This window comes from Lycium ferocissimum, unplaced genomic scaffold (assembly GCF_029784015.1).
Source record: "Lycium ferocissimum isolate CSIRO_LF1 unplaced genomic scaffold, AGI_CSIRO_Lferr_CH_V1 ctg6576, whole genome shotgun sequence".
Lineage (NCBI taxonomy): Eukaryota > Viridiplantae > Streptophyta > Magnoliopsida > Solanales > Solanaceae > Lycium > Lycium ferocissimum.
Window position 1 is genome coordinate 1 of NW_026726409.1, and position 6,537 is coordinate 6,537.

General features: G+C 27.9%; 1 long non-coding RNA gene across 1 annotated transcript; it reads left to right on the forward strand.

Annotated features, from left to right (window-relative positions):
* The first annotated feature begins 781 nt into the window (after nucleotides 1-781).
* LOC132045409 (uncharacterized) lies at nucleotides 782-2,114 on the forward strand. Its single transcript, XR_009412410.1, has 2 exons — nucleotides 782-935; nucleotides 1,807-2,114. It is a non-coding gene; the product is annotated as an uncharacterized LOC132045409 (long non-coding RNA).
* The last annotated feature ends 4,423 nt before the right edge of the window (nucleotides 2,115-6,537 follow it).

Consider the following 6,537-nt stretch of genomic DNA (forward strand, 5'->3'; position numbering starts at 1 on the left):
ATCACTGTAACTAAAGCATGAAATTGGAAAAAAGAAACGAAAAAGAAAAACATCCAGATAAAGACAAAACCCAAAAGCACAATACCATCTTTTTTAAAAAACAGCAAATCAAAGCACCTGCTTTAATTTTCTCGTCTGGATTACAATTCTTGTGAGTACATAATTTCATATAAAGTGGAATTTGCTTTTAGAGGGAAAAAAGTAATAGAAGAATTAAAAAAATAGGAGTATATATATTGGAGAATGTGGAATTTGCTTTTAGAAGAAAAAAGTAATAGAAGAATCAGAAAATATATATACATATTGGAGAATGTGGGATTTGCTTTTAGAGGAAAAAAGTAAAAGAAGGATTTAAAACTTTTTTTTTATATTGTCCAAATAGAATTATTAGGTGGTGGACCATTGTACAACACATATTATTGTTACTTTTGACTTTTCCCCACATATAGTTTTCCACAAGCCCCATGTTCATCTGTCGGATTTTTTATGCTTTAATCACATTATTATTAATGGACCATCTTAAACACTCAATTCATTAACACAAAACAGTATTCATCTCTTTATCAAACTCACAATCAACGGCTTCAGTTTCTTCAACTTGATCTTAGTTTTATCTCTACTGTTTCTCTTTCTCCAGCTTTCTTCCAATATTTTCCATACAACCCCTTTTTTAGAGGAAAAAGGTAAAAGAAGGATTTAAAACTTTTTTTTTATATTGTCCAAACAGAATTATTAGGTGGTGGACCATTGTACAATTACAAATTAATAGTAATACTAATAGCACATTGGAGAGTTTCTTGATGAAAATTTGAATACTAAAAATTATTAAAATTGTTTTTTAGTATTGGTTGGAGCAACGAATATGAAGTTAAATATAATTCTATAGAAAATGACTCTCACCATTAAGTGAACATTATAATTACTCTTTAATTTAGGTAATTGATAAATTTATTGTCTTTTACTGAATACTAATTATTATTTATGTCTTACAATTTGGGTGAAATATGGGAGAAGCAACTAGTGTTAAAGTGGAAAATAAAATGGAAGATGGGTACTTTAATTGCGAGCCACTTGAAGACATTCACATTGTAGAAGCATTAATCAAATTTTAGGGTTGTCAATGAGAGCTTATCTCAAATTTGAATATTTTGCTTTGTTTTTTGAGTGTTTAATTTCCTTTTATTTTTGGTTTTATTGAGTGTGTGGAATTGGTTTGAATAGAATTGTTTGTGGGATTCTATGCAAGAACGATTTTGTGATGTTTTAATTAATTGTTCTGCAAATTGTGATGTTTTAATTAATTGTTCTGCAAAACTATGATATCCTCTTTGATAATAGCAGAGGTAACAAATCCCAATCCCTAATCACCATTTCTTTTAATTGCTTTTACCCATTTCTTTTATGTTTAATTTTTATACCATGACAATTTATTTTATTTTTTTTATTTTTGTACATCACACGCTTACTAATAAATGTCAATTACAAATAATTGGCTATAAGTAAATTAATTATGGCTGAGATTTGACAAAAGTAATTATTTTGATTTTCATGGGTCTACTTTCCTAAAAAATGTTTGTTGGTGTTTAGTCGGTGAATGAAAATAACTTCAAAAACATATATCTTAGAATTACAAATTAATAATAATAATAATAATAGCACATTGGAGAGTTTCTTGATGAAAATTTGATTACTAAAAATGATTAAAATTGTTTCATTGTTGGTTGGAGCAACTAATATGAAGTTAATATAATTCTATAAAAAATGATTCTCACCATTAAGTGAACATTATAATTACTTTTTATTTAGGTAATTGATAAATCTGTTGCCTTTTATTGAATACTAATTATTATTTATGTTTTACAATTTGGGTGAAACAGGAGAAGCAACTACTGTTAGTGGAAAATAAAATGGCAGATGAGAGTACTGTTGCGAATCACTTGAAGACATTCACATTGTAGAGGCATTAACCAGAGTTCAGGGCTGTCAATGAGAGCTTATCTCAAACATGAATATTTTGCTTTGGTTTTTGAGTGTTTAATTTCCTTTTATTTTGGGTTTGATTGAGTGTGTGGAATTGGTTTGAATAAAATTGTTTCTGAGATTCTATGCAAGAATGATTTTGTAATGTTTTAATTAATTGTTCGCAACAATTGTTTAATTAATTGTTCCGCAAAATGGTTTCATTTTTTATCGCTTAAATGCAAATCCTTCATCTAACTTATGTTTTTTAATTCTTAGACTTTACTTATCATGCGGGATCTGTCTGGTAGAGATTTTTAGATGTTTTCATTACGGGTTATGCATTTGTTGAGGATTAGGACTCAGCATGGGAAAATGATTCAGATGTTGTGATCTATGACTACTATGTTGAGATTTATTAAACTTCAGTTGTTATTTAGTTATCGATTGGCTAATGAAGTTAATTATGATGTATCCTATGGGTTCGCTCTATCTCCGAGTAGTTGGACGATGGTCACTGCCACTGTCTACCTCCGTTTCAATTTATTCGGGGAGTCTACGAGGTGATTCTTTGACCAATTTTTTCTAAATTATTTGAATTATAAATTACTATGACTTATACGTGGTACTTTTTATGTAGTTTCTAAATATATAAATTTTATTTTTATAAACTTGAAAAATCTATGTCAAAATATACTGTCAAAGTTTTAAAGTTTGACCCTCATAATCCTAAAAGGTTCACATATATTGAAACGGAGGGAGTAATAGTTATGGGTTCAAATGAACCCGTAACTTTTAGCCTAGACCTAGATTTTCTATGTAAAATAGATTTCATTGTTGAAAATATTGAACTATGAACCCATAACTCAAATAAGATGATGGGTTTAGTAATTAAAACCTAAGTACTGAACCCATAAAATTATAATCCTGGATCCGCCTCCGATCACTGCCCCTTAGAATTTTGAGTCATGACCACTATAGTTATCTATATTACTACTATATATAAGGGAGAACCAAGGGCTTTTGTAGTACTCACAAAAATTTTCAAATTAATGTTAAACTTTTTAATTAATTACTTCTAGGTCCTAATGTTATTTTTTAAAGTCAATTTTACTTTTTTTAATTTTTAAATTATTTTATTACATAGAGGTAGGAAAAGGGGTACACGCAAAAAATGTTTGTATCATAAGTTATATAAATTGTATAATTTAAATAACCTCTTTTTTATCCAATAAGACATATGTGAAAGTTCGAATATTTATCCTAACCGAGTATACTAGATCCCTACGTCAACTTTACTTTTTATTTCCTCCGTGCAATTTTACTTTCGAAAAAAAGTTATCGAACACCTATCTTATTTCTTCTTTCACTTTCTTCTATTGATCTTATCTATTATTCTCAAAAAACAATCATTTCTTCGCTAGATATTCTTGCTTCTAAATGAAGTACTCTCTCCTTTTTCCTTTTCATTCTCTTGCATATTATCCTCCAACTTTTTTCCCCCTATTGTTGGTTCGTGCATGGTTGTAGATTCATACATAAAGCATTTCTTTTACTTTATACTTGCATCATTGAATTTGAGAATTTCTGAAAATTTGTTTACTTACATGTAGGCATTTCTGTTACATTATATTTATAATTTTCATGTGTTTAAACAAATTTGTACTAAAATGATTTTCAGGTATAATTTTAGAAATTATTTAGTCTAAAAATAAGGTTAAAAATCACATTTAACCAGCATAAACTCTTAACACAAAATAATGAGTGCATAATTTAATAAGTATCAAAATGTATTTATTTTTAAATATATATATAAAATCATACGCTAAAAATATGAAAATATTATTGATTATGATTTTTGATTTTCCTTTTGTAATTATCCTACTTTATCATCTTAGCTTATATATCGTCCATATTACTTGTATCCCTTTGAGATTTGCTAATTTTTTTGCTTAACTTTATTCCTCATAAATAAAGTTTTGAAAATTAAAAATCATCTAATTGTGTGATGAAGAAACTTTAATAATTATAAAACTTATTAATAAAATATTATTAACCTACAAATACATTAAATTAGTTATCCGGTAGAAAAATGTATTTTACCCTCCATCTCAATTTATGTGATATAGTTTGATTAAAAATGAGTAATTAATGAGTTTAAGAAAGAAAAGAAGGACTTTTGAAACTTATGGCCTAAAACAAATCATAGATATTTGTATGACTGCAAATCATTTCATTAAGGGTAAAAGGGAAAGTTTTAAGTTAGATTATTTCTAAATATAGAAATGTATCATTCTTTTTTGTACAAACTAAAACTTCCAATTTTAATTGTGCATCACATAAATTGGGACAAAAGGAATTTTCAAGTTATACTTATGTAATAAAAAATTATATTTTTATATTTATATTTATTAGGTATATTCTCAATGTGCCTTCCATAACTAGTAAATATATAAGGGGAAAATAGAATTGTTTCTGAGATTCTATGCAAGAATGATTTTGTGATGTTTTAATTAATTGTTCTGCAAAAATGGTTTCATTTACTCTCTTTTACTGCTTAAATATAGATTCTTCATCTAGCTTATGCTTTTTAATTCTTAAACTTTCATTTTTATCATGCGGGGTCTATCTGTTAGAGATTCTTATATATGTTTCCATTAACGGGTGATGTATTTTATGAGGATTATGCTTTTAAAAAATGGGAATATATACAACAATATTGTTATCTATGAATAATATGTTGAGATTTATTAAACTTCCGCCGTTATTTAGTTATTGATTGGCTATGAAGTTAATTATGATGTATCTTATGGGTTACTAATTATCTCGGGTTTTTGGATGATGGTCGAACAACGCCACCGTACGATCCGCCTCCGTTTCAATTTATTTAAGACTTAAGTCCATCATATGTTTTTGGTTCTTTGACCACATTTTTCTTATACTTTTTATAAATTATTTGAATTATAAATTATCAGGACTTATAGTACTTTTTATGTAGTTTTTAAATATATAAATTTTATTTTTACAAACTTGAAAAATCTATGTCAAAATTTACGGTCTAATTTATAAAGTTTGACCCTCGTAATCCGAAAAGGTTCACATAGGGAGTAATATGAACCCATAACTTTTTGCCTAGACCTAGATTTTCTATGTAAAATAGATTTCATTGTTGTAAATATTGAACTATGAACCCATAACTCAAATAAGATGATGGGTTTAGTAATTAATGTTTTTTTTCCATTTGCTTTTTGTCTCGAATCCCATTTTTTTTCAAGGTCTAAAAAAAAAAAAAAAACAATAACAAAAGTATTAGCTAATTAGTTATACAACAACAAAAATAACAGCATATCCAGTGCAAAGGTAATTATTTATAGATTAATAAGAATATAAAAAAATTAATAATTAGATCACAACAAGAAGTAATTAAAAAATAATTAGACTAAAGTAACTAGCTTATTTATTAAAACCAAAGCTAATTGAAACATATTTTTATGATTTCTTTATTTTAAAAATGCAAATAAAACTTATATCTAAAATAAGACTCTACTTTTCTGCTTTTTCCACAAGTAAAAGTTACTAAAAATAATATAAAAGTTAAAATATCAAAACGAACTTATCCTCGATGATACTCTGTTAGTATATGACATATACCAGGTTGGTATCTAAAGGACCAAGTTTTTTCTTGAAGGAATGAACCAACCCTCTATGATACCCTATGAGTATATAATATATCCCATGTTGGTATCATAGAGGACTGGACTGTGTTTTGGAACGAATGAACAATTCCTCTATGATATCCTGTTAGTATATGATATATACCATATGAGTATCATAGAGGACCGAGTTGTGTTTTTTTAAAGGATTGAACCAATCTCTATGATACTCTGTCAGTATATAATTTATATCATGTGGGTATCATAGAGATTGAGTAGTATTATTTTTTAAGGAATGAATATGCCATATATGATACCCGGTCAGTATATGATATATACCAGGTGACTATCATAGAGGATTAAGTGTTTTTCTTGAAGGAATTACTGTCAGTCCTCTATGATACCCTGTCAGTATATGGTATACCAGGTTGGTATCATAGAGGATTGAGTGTTTTTCTTGAAGGGATGAATCAATCTTTTATGATACCCTGAGAGTATCTGGTATATACCATGTGTGTATCATAGAGGACTCTAAGTTTTGAATGAATGAACCAGTCTTTTATGATACCCTGTCAGTATATGAACCAGTCCACAAACACTTAAATACATTCGTTATAATCAGAGGAAAAATGCTGATTATAACGAATCTTAAAGAATTAGTTGTGGAAGGTATTAAGAAATCTTACTCTCTAAATATCATCAAACTGCTAGCCCGCAGGTATTCAGCACTCAAGATCCAACTCCTACTCTGGAAATGTTGCCAAACCTAAGGAGTCAATTTAATAAGTACTAGAGATGGAAAGAAAAATTTACCTGCAATAATGACAGTCTTGATCTGCTGTATAATCTGATCGAGATCTTTTAAGTGAAAAGAGTTACTCCTAAATAAGTTATTATATTTCTGTTTGGTATCAATACATTACAA